The sequence below is a fragment of the Neoarius graeffei genome, chromosome 7 (genome assembly GCF_027579695.1).
Source record: "Neoarius graeffei isolate fNeoGra1 chromosome 7, fNeoGra1.pri, whole genome shotgun sequence".
Taxonomy (NCBI): Eukaryota; Metazoa; Chordata; class Actinopteri; order Siluriformes; family Ariidae; genus Neoarius; species Neoarius graeffei.
In genome coordinates this window covers 30644911-30669492 of record NC_083575.1, presented here as the reverse complement: position 1 = coordinate 30669492, position 24582 = coordinate 30644911, and the positions used below count along the sequence as shown (strand labels likewise).

The 24582-nt window shown below is 42.4% G+C and overlaps 1 protein-coding gene across 5 annotated transcripts in view; it reads right to left on the bottom strand.

Moving 5' to 3' along the window:
* lyst (lysosomal trafficking regulator) overlaps positions 1–24582 on the bottom strand; it is a 273203-nt gene that overhangs the window by 210626 nt on the left and 37995 nt on the right. The window lies entirely within an intron of this gene.

Here is a 24582-nt window from a genome sequence, read left to right as displayed (position 1 = left end):
TTTATTCCTCTTACACTATAGTGATTTGAGAATGATACAAATTTTATTTCATTAATAAATGACAAAACTTTTAACTGTTTAGAATTACCTATAATGATATGGAAAGCCCAGTGAGACAAGTTTTCTTCTGCCATCACTTACTATATAGCAGCTGTAAACAGTCACTCCCTCACTAGCTTCTAGTTTTTTATAATAAGACCCCTCGCCCAATTTGGGCTATTTGGGGAAGGAAGGGGCATTGCAAAATCTGAACATGAAATAAATAAATACTGCTCTCAAATTGAAAGACCTTGTTCTTTATGAAACATTGGAATAAAACTCCATACAAAACAACTCAAAACTGATGACCCAAGAACCTCCTGTGTCTTTAAAACAGATGTGCCCAATTCTCAAACAATGCACAGCAGGGCTCCACGGGATAACACTCACGCCAATTTATACAAATGGGCAATTTACAACCTGATCACCAGACCCAGGGGCACCAAAACTTGGATGGGGGTATCATGTCCCCATTCTGTGGCTGGAAGGTTAATTAATTTGAGGGGATTCCCTAGCAAATAATGTGCATGAAATCGCTTGCTTCGCGCAGTCAAGCAGACAGAGGAAGTCTGGTATACCCATGAACAGGTTTACCTTCTTTTGGGTTTTACGGCAGCTGGCATCCAGTGTTGCATTACTGCCATCTACAGGTTTACCTTGACTGTGCACTGACGGTTACATCATTTTGTCGCTAAATGAACAGCTGATCACAACGTGCTCACTGACCACCGAAAACTTTATGAATGGACTCACATACACCACAGTTTTTCACCTAATCTAATAAATGTATTTAAGAGTTGATCATTTTCAGATTGCTCAATATACAATGTGTTTAGTGTCAGTGTAATGGAAAATCTGGTATTTAATTTTCATGGATACATATTTATCTAGTGTAGTTGATGCAAATTCATTAAAAAAAAAAAGTGTTAAAAGCTTAATCTCTCGGTTCACTTAATGAAAAAAAACCACACACAAACAAACACTGATTTAGTTTCACTTTCAAATTGTTTGCTAATCCAAGAAGAGGTCGAAACTGGTTTTACGTGACAATATTTGTGGCTGTACTGGTCATCATCATTCCACATTCCATTTCTTCATATTGTCTGATGTTTGTCTGTTATTGCATTATTTGTTGCGTTTCATGCCTTGTAGTGTTGTAGTTAAAATAAATAAATGTTTGTTTTGTTATAATCCATGACCTTGTCTGGTTTGCTCACATGCAGGTCACATATTGGTTCTTTCCTGTGCCTAAGCTTTAAAATTAATTAATTTTCCCCTTTTGGCTAAAACCAAGACAGTGTATTAAGAAAAGTTGCATGACCGTATTGTTACAAGATACCTATTAAACTATTTCCGTGGATGAATAGTCAGTTTATGGATAGATGGATAGTCGGTTGGTGTGGCAGTGTGGGCACGGTCGAGTATCAGGTGTAAACAGTGAGGAGTCAGGTGAACCAGCAGGCAATGTGATGAGTGACACCTGTGATTGATTACTAGCTGCTTACTAACGTGTGTCTTTTGCGTCTTTCAGTGGCCAGTAACCAGAGAGAGAGAGAGAGAGAGAGAGAGAGAGAGAGAGAGAGAGAGAGAGAGAGAACTGAGTTACCAAGCATTGCATTTGTGTGAGCAGCAATATCACTGAAAAGTAAAATTAAACACAGAAAATAAATAAATAAATAAATAAATAAACTGTGATGCCTGTCCCCCTGTTCCTCATTGCCTGAACATTAAGAGTTGCTACACTGGTGCCAAAACCCGGGAATGAGGAATGAACACCACCATGAAGTCCAAACCAGTCAAGAAGTTCCTCTAGACACTTGTTGGCAACCTCTAGCACCAGCAAGAAGACCTCATCATGCTGTCCATAGACCAGGGGCAGCGCTTTCGGGCTCTGCTCAAGACCCAGGCAGAGAACTGGCAAGTGATCCAGAGCTTGGTCCAGTCAGCAGTTACTCTGGCAGTTGCTCCTGTGGTCAGTGTTCCCAAACAGCTGGTCAACACGGGGCCGCAGGACGCCCCAGAAACCTTCACTGAGCTGTTTGAGCATGTTACAGAGGTGAGCTTGTGGCCAACCTTACAGTGGGCAGCCCATCTATTGCTGCTCCTATCAGGGGAAGCCCAGCATGGCAGCCCTCTTTCACTAGCATGCTGGAGTACCCAGACTTGAAGTGGACTATACTGCAACGGGTCTGCCGCGTACCAAAAGAACATCACCAGTGCTTCCATGCACTGGCATACAGTGAAGTCGGCCACTGGTTTGCTTTCACTCAGTGGTGCCAAGACGCCTGTCAATGGTGGTTGCTGACTGGTGAGTGCAACACCAAGGACATCAATCAAGTGGCACTGGAGCAGTTTATCACGTGACTGCCAAGTGAGCCATCGACATGGGTCCAGTGTCACTGCGCGGCATCATTGGAGGAAGCTGCCTTGCTGGCAGAGGACCATCTGGAGGCAATTCTGGGAGCAGGTGCTCCCACAGCTCCCCACCCCCCTCTCCTCAACCCCACAGAAACAGGGGCCAAACCCGCTCCCCAAACTCCTGTCTCATCCTGTGACTCCTCAACCCCTTCTCCTTCTGTGTCTGTGCTGCCGCTAATCCCCACTCTCTTTCAACAGGTAGACCTATCCATGTCCACTGAAATCAGGAGAAAGCCTGGGAAGGTCTGTTAACATGGTAGGAAGGCTGGGATTTCCTGGAATCAGCACTTACGCAAAGAGACGGGGATTCTGATTTGCATTCCTGATGTGCTGTAGGCTTCCCCCGGTCAAGCAGGAACATACCGCATCTGAGTATTCAAGGGGGTACACATCAGGTGGATTCTGGCTGTAATGAGACCTCAATGCATCAAAGCCTGATTCAACGTGGGGCACTGAGAAATGCATGATTGGTGAGGATGAGGTGTCTACATGGGGATGTTCACAAATATCCGTTAATGCACATCACTACTCATTTCTGGGGTGAAAAACATAGTGTGGAGGCCTCCGTTAGGTGAGCCTCACCCATCCACTGATCCTGGGGATAGACTGGCTGGGGTTTAGAACATTAATAAAACAGCTAGTAGTGGATGGGTCCAACAATAGCACGTCACAGGGCCGTCTACGTCAGCTCCTCATCATGAGGACACAGATTGAGGAGAGGGCCCCCCCCAGGGATTCCTTTGGGGAGTTCCCGTGGGAGCAGATGTTCGATGAGTCTCTGAGACATGCATTTGACCAAGTGAGAATAATCATTGGTCAAAACCTCCATCCTAATGTCATGCTGTCCAGCCTGTATTTTTCCATTATTAAGGATAGGTTATATTGAGTGACACAAGACACTCAGAATAAAGAAGAAAACAACCTAGTTCCTGGTCCCAAAAAGCTATAGGGAACTTTTATTCCATGCGGCTCATCATAATCCCATGGTGGGGCATTTAGGGCAGGACAACACACTAAACCGACTCATGGCCCATTTCTATTGGCCAGGCATTTGCAGTGATGTGCACCAGTGGTGCACGGCATGTCGCAAATGTCAGCTGGTGAATCCGCCGGACACCACAAAAGCGCCATTGCGCCCTCTACTTTTAATCGAGAACCCCTTTGAAAGAATTGCCATGGATCTTCTCCATAAGTAAATAAAATGTGCACCGTCACTTGTTTGCTCTTTTTTCTTCTTTTTTTGGCACTCTAATGATTTTGGCATGCTCTGATGTCAATTTCAACAAATCTAAGCAGTATTTTCAAAGTCAACATGGATGTCCTATTGTTTTGGGATAAAGAGTTGGCAGCAGGAGGGGGTATTCTACTTTGATGGCCAGCCTGACCAGGAGATCAGCACCGATGTACACAAGTTGTGGAAGTTTTAGGACAACTAGGATGTATGTCCTATTGTTTTGGGATAAAGAGTTGACAATAGGAGGGGGTATTCAACAAGAAGAGTAAAAAAGATTCCATTCAATGAGAAGTGAACTCTTCTCATTGAATGGAATCTTTTTTACTCTTCTTGTTGAATACCCCCTCCTATTGTCAACTCTTTATCCCAAAACAATAGGACATACATCCTAGTTGTCCTAAAACTTCCACAACTTGTGTACATCGGTGCTGATCTCCTGGTCAGGCTGGCCATCAAAGTAGACACAGTCAATAACATCCTCTCATGGACAAAGGCACCCACTGGAAGTGGCCCTCAACAATCTTCGTTCAGGAGAAACCATCCCAGAAGTCACCTCCCAAGTCATGTACATCCTCTTTAATGTTGTGTTGGCACAACAGCTAATGTCACAGTGCCAAGAGGAACCCTGCTTGGGTAGCTTATCAGCCAACAATTCCACGATTTTTGTCCTCATGCACCCAATGATTGGTTAAATTCCCACAAATCTGCTACCAGCCGAGACAGGAAGAAAAATGCTCTTTGCTGCTGCAAACTGTGTTATCGCCATCACCTCAACAGCGCTGGTGACCCAATAAACCATATGCAAATTTGAGTTCACCTTATGATCCCTGCCATAACAACCAAGCCAGATTCTGGAAACCAACCATGGCTGCTGACATCAGTCAACTTTCCCACAGGAGACTAATGAACCCTACAGTAGATTTGAGGAACAAATTCAGCAGATCCTAGCAGAAGCTGACACTATTAACAATGACAAATATTGCTAAAAGCTTCACCAAATCATTTACAAGTACAACGACTTCTTTGCCAAAAAGTCCCTGGACTCACAGACATTCACATGGTCCACATTCCCACATGGCCAGGACGTGCAAGACAATACATTCAACTCTTACATTCATGCGACAATACAAAATCTCAATTGCTTCATGAACCAGTGCAAGACATTACTGACTATGTTCGAAAAGGGAATCATCCATTTGTGCAACAGCAATTATTCAGCTCCCATCTAGCCAGTCCTCCAACCAAACGGGCAGCCCACCATCAACTACAGGAAACCGAATCAACAGGTCCCCCTGTCACGTTGACCAATAGCACAACTGGATCAGGAACTCTCCAAGATCAGAGCTGCAAAATTCTTCAACCATGGACGTGGCCTCAGGTTTCTGGACCATTCCAGTGCACCCCGACAACCAACACAAACTGGTATCAACCTTCATCAACAGACAATACACCTTTACTTGATGCCCTTTTGGTTATGCCAACTCACCCAGAGAGTTCAATATTTTCCTAAAAAGAAGGCCCCGATTCCAATGCTCGAGGCAACCGCATCTATTTGAATAACACCCTGATGAGATGCACTACAATCGAAGCTCACCTGATGGAAACTGATCATGTCCTGGATAGGATTCACCCAATTCATGATTCAATTCACGACAATGGGTTCACAGTTTGATTTTCCTACAATATTTTTGAAAAAAAAATTAAGAAAATTTTATTACCAAAAATAATGTAACATTTATTTTCCTATTCTTTATCGATTTTAATGAATGAATGATGAATGAACCCTTCATTGTCACTTAGTCACAAGTACCAGCGAAATTAGCCGTCAACCCGTCTGTACATATACACACACATACACAGGGGGAGTAGACAGGACAGGAAGATAGGGATGAAAAATACAGAGTAACATGAGGGGAGGGGAGGGGAGGAGAAAAAAAAGCAACCCCCACACTATGCTCCTGTGGGGAGTACAGTGTGGGAACATTAAAAAAAAACACCTCAGCACATAAGCACAAAAATAACAGTACACTTTACAACATGAAAACTCGGGACTTGATGGGGGAGGGGCAGAGGTATAGGTAACCCAGTGCAAACAAGCAGTCCGGTCCTGCAGCCGAAGATGACGCTTACCCACTTGTCACACTGGAGGTAAAAGCGGCGACCGTGGGAAGTGGGGGAAGGAATACGAGAGAGTGTCTCACAGCAGTGATCTTCAGGGGGGAGCTGTTGTCCCAGCAACGGCCTTGGCCAAGGCCAGTGCTGTCTGAGGGAGCTGAAAGCAGATAAAATTGGGATTGTCTGGTCTTGGGGCGAGTAGACGCATTCCTTTACACGACTACTCTGTCCATTCTGGTCTCCGAATCAATCCATTTTCCTTTACAAAGCTAAAAGCTTCTCCATGATATTATCCATGTTGCGGTTCAAGTTCTGAATAGTCACAGTCTGAGTGCCGACAGCTCTGCCCACCGCTTCAATCATGTCGGGCAGCTTTATGGGGCCTTTGGACAGCTGTCACCGTTTTCTGATTTCCTCGATAAACCAGGGCAATGCCTAATCCAATCAGCAAAAGTCCCGTAATCATGGTTCCAAATAGGTAGATGTCTTCAATGTCCTCCACAGAAAGAACCGCCAGGCACACGACCCGCCACCTCTCCCACGCGTCCATCGTGTAGCCAGCTGCGAACATTCCGGCAGGACAGGCTGGTTCCCCCGAACCCAGGCTTCTCGTCGAGAAGATTGTGTCAATTGCTTGAAGAGACCAGTTTATCAATTCCATGATTTTTAGTTTGGAGAGCAGTGCGGAGAGAGTCTCTCAAAAGTATAGACAATAGACAGACGAGACAGCAGAAGCAGGAAAGATAAGGGAAGGGAGAGGCAGAGAAATGTGACTGCCTTCCGTGAGAGCACGGAGAAGCAAATATTCCCTTTGTTAACTTAAAAAAAAAAAAACCAGCTTTTTAAAATGTTTCTTAATAAACAACAATAATTATTTGCCCACATTTGTAAAGGTTGGAGTAAAATATAGTAGCCTATTAAGAAAATATTCCTTTTATTAAAAATGAAAAAGTTAATAACAAACAGGACTTTTCTTGATAAACTTTTATAAACATTTACCTCTCTCTCCATTTTTCTTCTCTTTTCTTTAGCTTTTGGCCGTTTGTAAAAAGAGAGCTCCAATTTCTTGTTAAGTCTAGTTGTACAGTTAATCACACAAAAGCTCTTTCCCATTTTAGATCTGAGTTTTGTGCATTTTCGCGGCATTAGAATGATGATACTTCTACTTAGGGTAAAGTCTGATGCATTCCTGTTATTTTATGTTATGGCACCCTTTGCTGTCTAAACACAATTACCACTAGGAAAACCATTGGATTATGCTGCCTGATAATAATCATGATTCATTTTTTTATTTCATTGAATTTGTATTTCATTCAAATTGTCAAATTTGTATTGCAATTTATCAATCACACCATATACAGTGGGGCAAAAATGTATTTAGTCAGTCACCAATTGTGCAAGTTCTCCCACTTAAAAAGATGAGAGAGGCCTGTAATTTTCATCATAGGTATACCTCAACTATGAGAGACAAAATGAGAAAAAAAATCCAGAAAATCACATTGTCTGATTTTTAAAGAATTTATTTGCAAATTATGGTGGAAAATAAGTATTTGGTCAATAACAAAAGTTCATCTCAATACTTTGTTATATACCCTTTGTTGGCAATGACAGAGTTCAAACGTTTTCTGTAAGTCTTCACAAGGTTTTTACACACTATTGCTGGTATTTTGGCCCATTCCTCCATGCAGATCTCCTCTAGAGCAGTGATGTTTTGGGGCTGTCGCTGGGCAACACGGACTTTCAACTCCCTCCAAAGATTTTCTATGGGGTTGAGATCTGGAGACTGGCTAGGCCACTCCAGGACCTTGAAATGCTTCTTACGAAGCTACTCCTTCATTGCCCGGGTGGTGTGTTTGGGATCATTGTCATGCTGAAAGACCCAGCCACATTTCATCTTCAATGCCCTTGCTGATGGAAGGAGGTTTTCACTCAAAATCTCACGATACATGGCCCCATTCATTCTTTCCTTTACACGGATCAGTCGTCCTGGTCCCTTTGCAGAAAAACAGCCCCAAAGCATGATGTTTCCACCCCCATGCTTCACAGTAGGTATGGTGTTCTTTGGATGCAACTCAGCATTCTTTCTCCTCCAAACATGACAAGTTGAGTTTTTACCAAAAAGTTCTATTTTGGTTTCATCTGACCATATGACATTCTCCCAATCCTCTTCTGGATCATCCAAATGCTCTCTAGCAAACTTCAGACGGGCCTGGACATGTACTGGCTTAAGCAGGGGGACACGTCTGGCACTGCAGGATTTGAGTCCCTGGCGGCGTAGTGTGTTACTGATGGTAGCCTTTGTTACTTTGGTCCCAGCTCTGTGCAGGTCATTCACTAGGTCCCCCCGTGTGGTTCTGGGATTTTTGCTCACCGTTCTTGTGATCATTTTGACCCCACGGGGTGAGATCTTGTGTGGAGCCCCAGATCGAGGGAGATTATCAGTGGTCTTGTATGTCTTCCATTTTCTAATAATTGCTCCCACAGTTGATTTCTTCACACCAAGCTGTTACCTATTGCAGATTCAGTCTTCCCAGCCTGGTGCAGGTCTACAATTTTGTTTCTGGTGTCCTTTGACAGCTCTTTGGTCTTGGCCATAGTGGAGTTTGGAGTGTGACTGTTTGAGGTTGTGGACAGGTGTCTTTTATACTGATAAGTTCAAACAGGTGCCATTAATACAGGTAACGAGTGGAGGACAGAGGAGCCTCTTAAAGAAGTTGTTACAGGTCTGTGAGAGCCAGAAATCTTGCTTGTTTGTAGGTGACCAAATACTTATTTTACCGAGGAATTTACCAATTAATTCATTAAAAATCCTACAGTGTGATTTCCTGGATTCTTTCCCCCCATTCTGTCTCTCATAGTTGAAGTGTACCTATGATGAAAATTACAGGCCTCTCTCATCTTTTTAAGTGGGAGAACTTGCACAATTGGTGGCTGACTAAATACTTTTTTGCCCCACTGTATCACTACACGCCTAGTTCTGGAGCAACTGGCAAAGACTGGTGCCAAAATCACGTTCCACAAAGATCAGTGGTGCAAAGCTATGATAAACTATGTTGGTCTGCTGATTGGCCACAAATGGCATTTAACCCCAGTTTAGCTGCATTCCAGCCATAGAGAATATTAAAGCACCCTCGAAACTTGTCAGAACAGATTCCTCAGTGTATGTATGCTAATTCATTAAAATTACTCAGGCACTGCCAGATCATGTCTGTGAAGGTTCTTAGTCATCCAGGTCATAATAAACCGTGGGTGCGAAAGGCGGCAACTGGACTTGCTTGAAATTCTTAAAGATGTTTCACCTCTGATCTGAAAGGCTTCTTCAGTTCTGTCTGACTACCGGGGAGTTCCAGGTATTTATCCTCTAGTGGACCAAAAGCAACACCAAGGAGAGTCATTGAGGTCACACTGGTCATTGAGTCATCCTGTAGGTGTAGGTCACTGGGGGCCGGGTGTGAACAGTGTTAGCAGCTTAGAGTGTCGTTAGGGTGATCTGTGGATCATTGGCTCTCTCTGCCATCATACGAGTCATTGAAGTCAGCCAAGTCTTGGTGTGGATGTGTATTCAGTTTTCTAGGAAGTGTGCCAAGGACTGCATTGTAGGTGGCTGATAAGTGGCGTCTCAGACCACCTCCTCTGTTCAGTGATGGTCATTCCAGGTTGACAAAGATGGCTTCTTTTACTCCTCTTTCAAACCACCGGTCTTCTCTGGCTAAAATGCGTACATTGCAGTCCCTGAAACTAGTGTCCCTTGTTAGTGAGATGAAGATAGACTGCAAAGTCCTGGCCTGAGGAACTGGCTCTCCTGTGTTGAGCTATGCACCTGTGAAGCAGTTGTTTCATTTCCCCAATGTACAGGTCCGTGCATTCCTCACTGCATTGAATTACGTACACTACGTTGTCCTGTTTGTCTAGATATTCTGTACTTAGGGTGGACCGATTTCTGCCTGTACAGTGTACAGGGATGTTGTGTTTGTAGAAGATCCTCCTGAGTTTCTCAGATAGTCCAGAAATGTAGGGAACGACAACATTCTTGTGTTTGTTGCGGTTTTCTTCCCTGTACGTTATGTTTTTTTGGTCTTGATGAAAGCCCAGTTTGGATATCTGCACTTCTGAAGTGCTTCTTTGATGTGTTTTGCTTCTTCTGTTTTCCCTCTACTATTGTAGGAAATGTTCTGAGCCCTGTGATGTAAGGTCTTAATGACCCCCAATTTGTGTTCCAGTGAGTGGTAGGAGTCGAACAGTAGGTACTGGTCTGTGTGTGTGGGTTTCCAGTAGGCCTCGATGCTAAGGCTTCTGTCTTGTTTGATGTGCACGCTGCAGTCCAAAAAGGCTAGGTTGTTTCCACTGATGTTTTCCCAAGTGAACTTGATGTTGACATCCACTGCATTGATGTGCTCTGTGAGGCACGTATCAGACCCAGTAACAATTTGAGGCAGAAATTGGTCCACCCTAAGGACAGAATACCTAGACACAAACAGGACAATGTAATGGATGCAATTCAATGCAGTGAGGAATGCATGGACCTGTACATTGGAGAAACAAAACAACTGCTTCACAGGCGCATGACTCAACACAAGAGCCAGTTCCTCTGCATTCTGTATTCATCTCAATAACAAAGGACACTAGTTTCAGGACTGCAATGTATGCATTTTAGCCAGAGAAGACCAGGGGTTTGAAAGAGGAATAAAAGAAGCCATCTTTGTCAACCTGGAACGACCATCACTGAACAGAGAAGGTGGTCTGAGACACCACTTATCAGTCACCTACAATGCAGTCCTTGGCGCATTTCCCAGAAAACTGAATACACATCCACACCAAGACTCTGCTGACTTCAATGACTCACATGATGGAAGAGACAGCCAACAACACACAGATCACCGTAACGACTCTCTAAGCTGCTAACACCATTCACACCTGGCCCCAGTGACCTACACCTACAGGATGACTCAATGACCCATGTGACCTCAACGACTCTCCTTAGGGTTGCTTTTGGTCCACTAGAGGAACTCCCCAGTAGTCAGAACTGAAGAAGCCTTTCGGATGAGAGGTGAAACATCTTCAAGAATTTCAAGCAAGTCCAGTTGCCTTCTTTAGCAGCTATGGTTCACTGCCAGATCACTGACTTCACTCCTCAAAAAGGATGTCCCATTCCTGTGGGCCAAAGAACAAGAAAACACTATGAAAGAACTGAAACGGCTCTTGTGCTCAGCACCCTGACTGGTCTATCCTAACCCAGACAAAGAATTCCATTTGGAAGCAGGATTCTCAGACCACTGCCTTAGTGTGGGTTTGTATCAAATATATGACCAAGACAAACAGGTGCTTATCTATGCCAGAAAAACACTTCTGGCATGAAAAGTACTGGGATTGTGAAAAAGCACTGCTTTGCACAGTTTGGGCCATAAAACATTTCTCCAATTACACCAGAGGACAGAAAACTCATTGAAACCTGCCATCAGCCAGTGACATTCCTGAACAACCAAGAGATCAGAGATTGAGTTGTCACCAATTCATGAATAGCCACCTGGCTATTAACCCTTCAAGGCAGTGACATTGAAGTCCAGTATGCTCAAAATCACAAGCTATTTGGCACTGGTCAAAAGAGCGGAGGAACCCTGTATAAGAGTCAACAGCCATTCTCAACTCGCCAACCTGCACTGAACCAGCATGCTGAGTCATGGTTCAACCCCACAAACTCAACTGAATGATGTCACAACAAAACAATTGGCCCTCAGTCCCCGGCAGTTGAAAGACAGAGGATGCTAATCATCTCAGGGTTACACAACTATACTGTGGCAGTGGGGGCATGGTCAAGCATCAGTCTGGGAATGGAGGGCGGAGTCAGGGAAGGTAAGTGGCAGAATCACTGCACCTGATGTCAGTTAACCTGTGTTTCTTCCTAGTGACCACGCCCTATAAAAGGAAAGAGAGAGCAGAGGAAGGGAGCCCTCTCCCCAACCAGACGACTTGTGTGTGCGCGCGTGTCTGTGTGACTGGGAGATTGTAAGTCACTGAAAAGGGCAAAAATAAAAGTTTTGGAAACTCCGTTCTGGCCTGCCGTACTTATGTGCTCCACCCACCCGCTCGAAGTTCTACAGTGGTGCCGAAACCCGGGAATCGGAGCACAGAGGAGAACAGCCCCATGGAGTCCTCCCCCTTCGCGGACCTGATCCACGCCCTCGCCACGGCCCAACAGAGCCAGCACCAGGCGCTGGTCGCCCTCCGAAAGGAGCAAGAGCAAAGGTTTGAGGCCCTGGTGCTGGCGCAACAGGAAGATCGTCAGGCGTTCCGGAACCTCCTTGCGTCGGCGGGGTCCACCACCTCCACGGGCCCTCTCCACCTCACCCTAACGAAGATGGGCCCGCACGACGACCCCGAGGCCTTCTTCGCACTCTTTGAGCAAGCAGCAGAGGCCTGGGGCTGGCCGGTGGAACAGCGCGCGGCACACCTCCTCCCCCTGCTAACGGGCGAGGCGCAGCTGGCCGCGCTACAGCTCCCCACTGACAGCCGACTGGTCTACACAGACCTGCATCGGGCCGTCCTCCAGCATGTGGGGCGCACCCCAGAACTGAGTTTCCAAAACTCTATTTTTGCACTTTTCAGTGGCTTACAATCTCCCACCCACACACAAGTCGTCTGGTTGGGGAGAGAGCTCCCTTCCTCTGCTCTCTCTCTCTCCTTTTATGGGGCGCGGTTACTGGGAAGACATGCAAACACAGGTGACATCAGGTGCAGTGATTCTGCCACTTACCTCCGTTCCCAGACCGATGCTTGACCACGCCCCCGCTGCCACATATACATTTCAACTTACAATGTGAGGACACTGAAGGACCAAGAGAAACTGCATGAACTGTAACTGTAGGGCAGCACAGTGGTGTAGTGGTTAGCACTATCACCTCACAGCAAGAAGGTTCTGGGTTCGAGTCCAGCAGCTGATGGGGGCCTTTCTGTGTGGAGTTTGCATGTTCTCCCTGTGTCTGCATGGGTTTCCTCTGGGTGCTCCGGTTTTACCCCACAGTTCAAAGACATGCAGTTAGGTTAACATGGGGCAGCCATGGCCTGATGTTGGGCTGAAGCAAGGGCACCTAACCCACAACTGTTCCCCGGGCGCTATAGCATAGCTGCCCACTGCTCTGGGTATGTGTGCACGCTCATTGCTCACTTGGGTGTGTTCACTGCTTCAGATAGATTAAATACAGAGGTTAAATTTCATTGTGTGCTTAAGTCTGTGCTTGAGTGTCCATGTGACAAATAAAGGCTTCTTGGCTTCTGTAACATGAACTAACAAGATTGAAGTGGGATATCATCGGTCTTGCCGAGACAAGAAGGAAAGGAGAACAACTTGTTGAACTCGACAATAGACATGTGTTATACATCAAAGGAGGAGATGATTCAACTGGATCAGTGGGCTTCCTCATGCACAGAAATATCAAAAAGACAGAGTGATGGAGTTTAAAGGAACAAATAGCATCAACGACAATGAAAGTAAATGCACCAACAACCAGCCACAAGAACAAATAAGTTGAGAAATTCTATGAAGAATTGGATAACATCATGCATGAAACCAACAGCCAGTATAAAGTTGTAATGGGAGACTTCAATACCAAGGTCAGATGACAGCAGCAAAACAAGGCTCCATTAGTGAGAAAACATGGCTATGGTGAAAGAAATGAAGAGAACAACAAAGCTGGTGCAATCTGCGCCGATGAACAACTTGATGATGATAAAAACCTGGTTTGGGACAAGAAAGAGCAGGAAGTAGACTTGGAAAGGCCCAAACAGAAGTGTGAAAAATCAGATAGACTATGTGCTGACCAACAAGAAGAACACTGCTCAAAATACAGAGGTGATTCAAAGAGTGGGGGTTGGAACTGATCACCGATTGTTGAGAAGTACCATCAAACTTGACAGGAAACTTGAAAGAGGGCAATTCCATGTAAATGTCAACCTCACCAGGCAAAAATAAAGCAACATGTAATACATCAAAACCACTCCCAGAGATATCACCTAGGCCTGTATTTTACAGATGTGAATAAGTTGAACCAATTTGTAACCAACCTAATATGTCACTGTCAGTCTTTCTTTCTTATAATGTAAAACCCAAGCTAAAATCAACTTTGATCATGTACAATTCTATATTATTGCCACAAGCCACAGAAATGTATGCTAAAATCCACAAAACAGCAAAACAATAGCCATCCTAAATATTATTTAAGAACTTTGATAGTTTTAGCTGATATTTAGAGAGTTTTTCAAAGGGTTATGGTGGTTAAATTGCTGATTTTCTAAACATATGCCATGTCTATTTCAGACGCGTCACATCCATAACGGAATTATGTCACATCCATAACGCTGATTTTTTCTTCCTAGATTCTGCTTGAAATAGAAAATATTTTAAACAAAGGCTTTTTTTATTTTCAGCTAAGACTCCTTTATTAAATGCATGCCTGCATTTGGATATTATGTTTGCAATTTCACAGAGTTTGATGAATATGTGTAGTCACCCTGGAAATGGGGTATTTTTTCCGTCACATCCATAACGCATGTCTTTTTTGGCATTTTCTAGAGTTCTAAATGTACTATGGGAATTCTTTTTTTCCCCATGACTTCTCCAATATGAGAGGTCTTAAAAATATACAACAAACTTTAAAATACTGGAAAGGAATAAAAATTAACTAGGTCAGTTGTTGCCATTTTGAGTCCAAATGTCACATCCATAACGCTGGAATTGCTCAAGAACCATGTTCTTTAGGACAAAAACATCCAAAGTTGACATAGAAAGGTTGTTTCAGCAGCAAGAAGAGTTCCAAATCAAATTGCAAAACAGATTTGAAGTGCTTGAAGACGATGACGTATGCCAATATCACTGAAACCATCCAGAAATGCACACTAGAAGTAGCAGGAAAAGCAAACAGCAAGAGAAGTTGAAACCTGCAACAAAAGAACTGTTGAAGAAAAGAAGAGAGATGGTGAAAAAGGGCACTGTAAGAGACAACATTGAAAATGCAGAGACATGCAAAACAATGCGGAAAAAGATGAGAAGACATCAGGGAATACAACACAAAACTGATCAAAGAAGCAGTGGAAATTGGGAAAGGTCTGAAGAAGGCAATTAAACAAAGCGGAATGCAAACTCTAAATATCAGCTCTGAAGGAATCAAATCAGTAACAACCAACAGAGAACAAATAGCAGAATTCTGCACATCTTTCTACCAAAGGCTCTACAAAGACAATGCAAAGGAAATCATGACAACAACAGCAGCCACCAATATTAGAATGTAAAGTGGAAAAGACCATACAGCAAAGGAAGAATGAAGAGGCTCAAGGTGAAGATGGAATCATGACAAAGGTGATGAAGGCTGGAGGAAAGATAACCACAAAAATGACAGAGTTATTAAACAAAGTAATGGGGAAGGAATAAGTACCAGACAAATGGAAAAAATGCCATCATTACACACACCTTCAAGAAAGGGGACAAGAAAAAACAGAGCAACTATTGACCCACGTCTATAAACTATACATGAAACTTATTAAACCAACCAACTGATGCTGATTTCAGTATCGTCGACGATATAGACCAGTTCCCAGTCATCAAAGCAATGGTATGCCCAATTGAAGATGAGCTTGATCTAGCTCTCAGTAACACTCGACTAGGGAAGACCCCAGGTTCTGACAGAATTCTTCCTGAGGTACTTGTGTATGGTGGACGGTGCCTAAGATCTTTCCTACTCGTCCTTTCAAATATCATCTGGGCTACAGAAATCTTACCTTTGGACTGGATTGATGCGATTATTGCCATACTGTTTAAAAAAGGTGACAGAAGCCAATGTGGCAACTACAGAGGCATATCGCTACTCAGCGCTGTTGGTAAAGTCTTTGCAGATGTTATTTTACAGAGGCTACGTCTGCTAGCTGAATCCATACATCCACAGTCGCAGTCAGCATATCGTAACGGAAGCAGCACAATAGACGGTATTTTCACACTTTGTCAGCTGATGGAAAAAAACAGAGAGCAAGGCAGAAGTCTGTATATAGCCTTTGTGGACTTTATGAAGGCATTTGATACGGTCAACTGTGAGCTCCTCTTCATCATCCTTGGTAAACTTGGCTGCCCACCAAAGTTCATCAGAATCATCAGGAAGCTATACACAGATGTACACGCAAAACTCATCGTTGACAGTGATCTCACCCAGTCCTTTGGATACAACAGTGGGGTCAAGCAGGGGTGCAAATTAGCACCAACACTCTGGAATCTACACTACAGTCTTACTCTGGCTCGCTTTCAAGAAAATCAAGCACACTTGTAGTGTCCAGATCAGACTCCGTTACGATAGGGGTCTTTTTGATTGATGTAGACTTAAAGCCAAATTTAAAGTCCTCACAGAGTTCATCAGAGAAACTCAGTACGCTGATGACATCGCAATGTTCAGTGACACACCAGAGGACCTGCAGTCGCTTTTGATGTCCTACAATGATGTAGCAAAGAGTATGGGCCTGTTCATCAATACTGCCAAAACAGAGACCATGTGTATTGGAAACACTGCTGAGTTCTTCATAGATGGTATCAAGTTAGCCAATGTCACTCACTTCAAGTACCTAGGCAGCTATGTCACCAGTGACTGCTCTATGGAGGTGGAACTCGCATCCCGTATTCAAGCAACATCTTGTGCATTTGGCCGCTTGAGGAATAGTGTTTGACTCGCATGATCTCACAGTTTCGACCAAAATTACCATGTACAACCAATGCTTAATGCCTCTTCTGATGTATGGTGGCGAAATGTGGACTTTATATCAGCATGAAGTCAGGCAGCTCCGTACAATACAACAGCGCCATCTACGTCTCATCCTGAACATCAAATGGGATCATTTCATCAGCAATGAAGAGGTGCTATGGCACGCAAACGTCGAAGATATAGAACTAAAGCTGGTGAGAAATCGTCTCCGCTGGCTAGGGCACGCCTGTCGTATGGACAATGACAGACCGGCAAAAGAACTCTTGTACTGCGAGTTGGCGCATGGTTCTCGTCCAGTAGGTTAACCCAAGCTCCATTTCAAGGACGCCTGTAAAAGTGCTCTAAAGTGTGGCCATGTCCTTGATAAATGGCAGTCAACAGTGAACAACAGAACGGAGTGGAAAAGACTGATTAGCGGTGTCTGCGCTGAGTATAACATGAAGAGGATCAAGGAATATGAAAGAAGAGTGAAACGGAGAGAAAAGGGAACTTAAAACTTAATCTGTGGTTTTTACCATCTGTGGGTTATGGCATGTGAGAGAGCAAGAAAGGGGACAAGAAAGAACAGCGCAACTATTGACCCACATCTACAAACTATACATGAAAGTCTTAAATAGAATAGAATCAGCAAGACACTGGATGAGAGCCAACTGCTTGAACAAGCTGCCTACAGGAAAGGGTACTCTACCATCGACCATCTCCATAGAGTGTTACAAGTACTCAAAAACAAACAAACAAACAAACAAAACACCACTATATGGTATTTGCAGATTATGAGAAGGCCTTCGACTCCATCAAACATGAGGCAGTATTCAATGCTTTCAGAGCAGATGACCTCAACCAAACACCAAGAAAGAAAACTGGTAGTTGCCCAAAGAAACTTGGAGAGATTGATACTGAACATCATGAAAAGAGACAGAATTCGAAACAAGACGATACGGGAAAAGAATTTACCCTCTGGGGTCAAGTGCTTTGCCGGTGAAGCTTGGCAGGTTTAGAGCCAGTAGGTCATGTATTTAAATAAATATCTTCATGAGTTTTTCATCATACAAGCATGATAAATATATTGACAAACTTTATACTTTCCTATGTGCCCACTGCCAAATAATAGTGTATTTTTTAAATTACCCAAATTAGATGAAACATAAAAACTTGTCACCTTACTCAGTCACACCAGAGTCAGAGCGCTGCGTGACCACTTACACATTTCATAAAAGAATATTCACACAGTAACGGCATGATAATCACTTTTACTCTTTCGATTTCAACTGGTTTCTATTTCGTGGTGGGAACGCCCATCGTAAACAGGATAAAATCTGTCAGACATAGTTTAGTCTATTTGGAGGTAAAACTTATGAGATGGCACGCAGATTTTATATGCGTCAGATGATTCAGGACCGCAATTCAATTCATGATTCCTTTCATGATTCAGGACAGCGAATCAATTCATGATTCAGGACCGCGATGATGAGAGGTGCCTTTTTTTTGTTTGTTTTTTTAAAACTTCGACTCTATCCAACCAAAGATCAACTCGAGTAAGTGTAAATATTTCTTCCATTTCTGATGAACATATTGGTTGATATGCGTGCACTGCAGTGCATACACAGGAAAAATGGCTGAGCAATTTTTCCAGAGTTAAAAGCATTTTCCTTAAAAATAGTTAATTTTGCTCTATTTTGAGTTTAGAGAGTAAAATTTTGAGTTGGAGCAAACTTACAGAGTAATTGTGTAACAGAGTTGGTTGTGGCTCTGAACTGAGTAAAATAGTACAAGAGTTAATTTCAAGAAACACTGAATAGAGTCAAATACCAAAATAAAAAGTCAAATACCAGATAAATGAAGCTGTTGTAAAAAAGCAGTTTTAGAACTGTGTTGGAATGTGTGAAAAAACAACAACATTGCCTTACCCATTGTGACTTGATCTGATGGGATTAAGAATTGATCTGATAAGAGTTGGCAGTGGGAGGGGGGTTTTCACTCTTCTCATGGAATGGAAATTTTTACCCTTCTCATTGAATACCCCTCCCACTGCCAACCCTTTATCCCAAAACAATAGGACAATTTTTTTGATGGCCAGTTAATTGTCAAAATCAGTGGAGCAGATTTAAAAAGTTTTTATGCTTGATACATTCCTAAGACTGAACAGAATCACCTCAAGTGTTGAAAACGGATAGTCACAATGGGTAAGAATGTTTTTTCACACATTCCAACACAGTTCTAAAACTGCTTTTTACAACATTTTCATTTATGTTTTTTTTAATACAATTATGACATACATACTACATGGATGTAGTATTGTAGCTGAACTTGTGCTGAATACAAAAAAAGTCATGTGACTTTGAATATACTGCTTAGATTTGTTGAAACTGACAACAAAAATCAGAGCATGCCAAAATCATTAGAGTGCCAGAAAACACAGACCCCAGATGGTTAAAAGCCATTGTAGACAGGGCACAAATTATGAAGGGACAGTGGGCAGGACATCTAACCAGAATGGAGAATACCAAATGGGCCAAAAAACAAAACAAAAAAAAAAACAATAGAATGGACACCCAAAAAGAGGGCAGAAGAGGGAAAGGAAGACTGAGAATGAGATGGCAAGAGGACATAAAAGAAAAGTGTGGCACCTCCTGGATGAGAACTGCGCAAGATAGGACAGAATGGAATAGTCTGAGGAGGCTACCTGCCTGCAGAACTTGAAATGTCTTTCCAACAATTAATTTCATTCTGAAAAATAAAGGCTTCTAATTCTAAAAAGTCTAATTAGAAATTTTCTGTAGCCATGTGATTTTACTGGCAACAAAATACGTGCATCAACAGACTTCTCCCCCTGTCAGGAGACTATGTGATTATGTACAAACCATCACCTGTAGCCAACAGAATCAAAACTAACTGAGGCACACAGGAGACCACTCTCAAATGGGTCCTTCAGAACCAGATCAGAAAGTTCCAAGCACAACGGAAATACGGAAAACCAAATCAACACCTAACCCTACAAAAGCTGCCGACAGAGAAAAAGATTCCACAAACCCTAAGTCCAACACGCTCATTACACGAACTTGACAATGTAGACTCGACCTCATCCAAGTCCCAAGTCTCAGATAAGGTTGTGAAGGTGCGGTCAGCTCACTACTTGTATCCGGAGGAATTTAGTTTTCAATTTATTTCTGCTGTTTTTGGTAAGGTCCTGTGGTGGCTCACAAATGCCTGGGAAATTGCTGAAGACCTGGTTAAGATTAGTACGTTTCTATGTATGTTCATTTCCCTGTTCTTGGTTAAATGTTGTGTTGGGCTAGGACCCTTCCTGGTCGTGTTTGTCCCCATGTGATCATGCCCAAGATTTAAAATGAACTAATTTTCCCCTTTGAGCTAAAACCAAGACTAACAGTGCATTAAGTAGCGTGTCATTGCAGTATTGTTACAAGATACCTATTTAACTATTTTGGTGGACAGATCATCAGTTTACTTTAGGTAATATTTATGTGATATCATTAAATTCCCCTTGAGCTATTTAATATTTTTAAAAATATCTTACATGTGCATTGTAACAACTTTCAATTAATTAATTAGTTAGCTAGCTAGCTAGTTTATTTGAATTTGCAACCTGGCTTATCCTGTAAACCCCGAATGCAAAGTGACAGTGTTCTTTGTGGATGGCAGATATATACAGGATATGCAGTGGTCAGTCCAGACAGACATACAACTTGTTTTGAAGTGAAATAACAATATTGGAACATGTGAGTGACAGTGTTTCTTGTTACCGGGGTATTATTGATTGTTAGACTGACTGAAAAATTAATAGCTCTGAAAGTCAACAACTGGTTTGAACCCTGGGTTTTGCCTGTGAAGACTGTATTTGCTGTTAAAAAGGATAAACTCACATGAAGACCAGAGAGCTGTATATGGAGGAAAAGACACCTTAAAGCTGAGAAAAAAAAGGAAAAATCAGAGTCTTTGCACAAGCTTGGGGCATAGCCAATACAATAATTCTGAATCTCTTGCAAAAGAAAGAAACCACAGGTGGACTAACAACCACACATCAAACAAGTCAGCCTAGGAAAACAACAGTAGCTGATGACAAACATTGTGCAAGCTGTGAAGAAAACTTAAAATACCTCACACCCACAAAACTCAGTGATAATGATCTCCACAGGCCAGGGATGAAGGTATCACAGTACCAACTTCCAAGAAGACTTCTGGAGCAGAAACAGAGGCGCCACATCACAAGATGCAACCCACTCATCAGTAGTAAGATTCGGAAGGCCAGATTGGAATTCACAAAGAAATACAGAGATGAGTCACAAAAGTTTTGGAACAGGAGTTTTATGGACTGTGATACAATTGTTAGTTCCATTCCACTAATTTAATTGGTAGAGTGACATTCCAAGATCACCAATATTTAGTATAATAGCACTTGGACATTTCACTGTGTGCATCACTCTGCTTGTCTATGTTTGGCAAACAAAAATCCATGTCCTAATTCAAAACAGTTTCTACGGTAGTAACATCACTACTTGTGCAATATTCCATTTGGATGTGTGTGTGCAGTAGTGGTCAGAAGTTTACATACAGTGATATGAACGTCATCTTGGATATGAATGTCATGGCAATATTTGGGCTTTCAGTCATTTATTTGAACTGTTCTTTTTCTGTGGCAGAATGTACAGCATACACCTTTACTTAAAAAAAAACACTAGAATTTGGTGCACAAGTTTTAATTTTCTTTGGGTTTTCTGAACTCAACACAGGGTCAAAATTATACATACAGCACACCTAATATTTGGGTAAAATGTCTCTTCGCAAGATTCACCTTGATCAAATCATGGTTTTTGTTGACCATGAACAAGCTTCTGGCAGAATTATGGTTGGATATTTCACGACTCTTCATGGTAGAATTAAATTAAATTTTTTTTTCTTGGCATGGACTCGACTTATAAGCATGGTCCATATATTTTCAATAGGGTTGAAGTCAGGACTTGTTTTAAGTTTAAATGTTAGCCTACTTTATCCTCCACAACCAGCTCTGATGTGTGTTTGGGTTCATTGTCCTGTTGTAAGTCCCAAGTCATGTTCAAGTTTCTGATGGTTTATGCTGAAGAATTCTGAGGTAGTCCTCCTTCATTATTCCATCCACTTTGTGCAATGAATCAGTTCCACTGGCAGCAAAACAGCCCCAGAGCATGATGATCCCACCACCACCACCAGCTGGTACAGTGTCCCTCTGTACATGGTGGCCAAACAACTCAATCTTTGTCATCTGACCATACAGCTATCCTCCAGAAGGCTTTTTTTCTTTGTCCGTGTGGTCAGCTTCAAACTTTAGTTAAGCTTGAAGGTGTCAATTTTGGAGCGGGGGTTATTTCTTGGGTAGCAGCCTCTTAGTCCTTGGTGATGTAAAACTCCCTGAACTGTAGACAGTGATCCATGTGTGCCATGGTGGTTCCCAGGTTGTTCCTGACCATCCAAACAAATTTCCTTTCAGCTGAGGGTGGCAGTTTAGGTTTTCTTGAAGCAAAGTGGCTTGGCAAAGTGACTACACCTCACAATAACTTGCAAACAATTGTTTGAACTGATCTTGGAATTTGCAGTTGTTTAGAAATGGCTCCAAGAGACATTCCGGAGTTGTGTACATCTGCGATCCCTCTTTCTCAGATCTGCACTAAGCTCCTTGGACTTTCCCATTGTATTGGGTGTTGGTCAATCCAACAAGTGCTGTAAACAAACCCTTTTTATGAAGGCATAGAGAAGCTACTAGCTGTAGTCAACCAATGATCTCTAACAGGAAGTTAAGAGACCTCGGCCTTGGCAAGATAAAAGACATTTTGGAAGTCTCAGCACTTCTGAATTAATAATCTAAGTGGGCATATGTAAATTTTTGACCCTGTATGTATAATTTTGACCCTGTGTTGATTTCAAAAAAACCCAAAGAAAATTAAAACTTGTGCACCAAATTCTAGTGCATTTTTTAATTAAAGACGCATGTTATTCTGCCAGAGAAAAAGACCAGTTTAAAGAAATTACTGAAAGCCCAAATATTGCCATGACATTCATGTCACTGTATGTAAACTTCTGACCACAACTGTATACACACCGATACACTACAGTGGGCTGCTAAAAATGTTTCAGGACCACCCTTTCTTGATTTAGAATGGCTCTGCCATGCTATATACCATTTTCACAAAACATGGCAGCCAATCAAAAAAGACCTTCCATCAAACTCTGCACATTCAGTATCGTCCACACATATTAAAAAAATAATAATAAAAACAATTTCTTTTATTTCTTTTCTGTCAAAGGCAACAACCTTATGCAATGTCACAACGTTTATTTCGGTCCAGAGTTAATTTTCCACAGAGTTCTTGTATTGATGACGGAAGAGTCAAACCACTCTGTAAAGTCTTCTCCAGCACATCCCAAAGATTTTCAATGGAGTTTAGGTCAGGACTCCATGATGGTCAATTCATCTGTGAAAATAACTCCTCAGGCTCCCTGAACGACTCCTTCACAATTGGAGCCCGACGAGTCCTGGCATAATAGTCCTGGAATATGCCTGTGCCATGAGGGAGGAAAAAAAAATGTATTGATGGGATAACCTGGTCATTCAGTACATTCAGGTAGTCAGCTGACTTCATTTTATTGCCACATAACATTGCTAAGCCTAGACCTGAACAACTGAAGCAACCCCAAATCACAACACTGCCTCCAAAGGCTTGTATAATGGCCACTATGCACAATAGGTGCATCACTTCAGGTGCTTCCCTTCTTATCCTGATACACCCATCACCCTGGAATGGGGAAATCTGGACTCAGCAGACCACAGGACCTTTTGGCTTTGCTCCAGAGTCTAATCTTTATGCTCTCCATCAAATTGAAAAATTTTCTTCTGATTACCCTCACAAATAAGTGGTTTCTCATGGCCACAGCACTTTAGTCCCAATCCTGTGTGTTCTTGTCAGATTGTGTGTGTGTGTGTGGGGGGGGGGGGGGGGGGGGAATGCTCTTACTTTCACTATTAAACATAGCTGTGAGATCTACTGTTGATTGTTTGACCATTTGACTTCCCCAAGCGTTTGAGTGATCTCTGATCATGATCAGTCAAGATTTTTTTCTGAACATGTTTTCTACGAAGTTGACAGTTAACCACTCTCTTTCAAGGTTCTAATAATGCGTTTGACAGTTCTTACCCCAATTCCAGTAATTTCCGCAATCTCTTTGTTATTGTGATGCAGGCCAATAATCTGACCCTTCTGAAACACAGGAACATCTTTTCCACGACCACAGGATACTTCATCTGACATGGTGGTTTAAGAAATGAGGAGCTACTCTTGGCATCAGTTAGGGTTAAAAGAAATGTTGCCAGACGAAACATTAATCATTGCAGTAATTATCCAATCAAAGGCTCTTAAGTATTTGCTTATTTAAATCCAAATGGTGACTTTTTTGGCCAGATGGTGTACAGTATAGAATATGATAATATACAACTCCAACTCAGAAAAAGTTGGAATTATATGGAAAATGCAAATAAAAAAAAGAAAGCAGTGATTTCTAAATTTACTTTGATTTGTATTTCACTGCAGACAGTAGGAACCCCAGATAGTTCATGTTTTATCTGGTCAACTTCGTTTCATTTGTTAATATGCATTCATTACTGCATTTGAGGACAGCAACACATTCCAAAAAAAAAAGTTGGGACATGGGCAATTTAGGGCTTGTAATGAGGTAAAACACTTAAATGACAATATGAATTGAAACAGGTGATGTCAAGAGGTGACTATAATCATTATTTGGTACAAAATCAGTATCCAGGAAAGGCCTAATCCTTGAGGAGCAAAGACGGGCTGAGGATCTCCAGTTTGTCAATAACTGCATGAGAAAATTATTTAAATGTTTAAAAAACAATGTTCCTCAAAGAAAGATAGGAAGGGATTGGATTTTTCACCCTCTATGGTGCACATCATTAAATGATTCAAGGAATCTGGAGGAATTTCGTTGTGTAAAGGGCAAACAAGCAAGCATAAGCTGAATACCTGTGATCTCCAATCC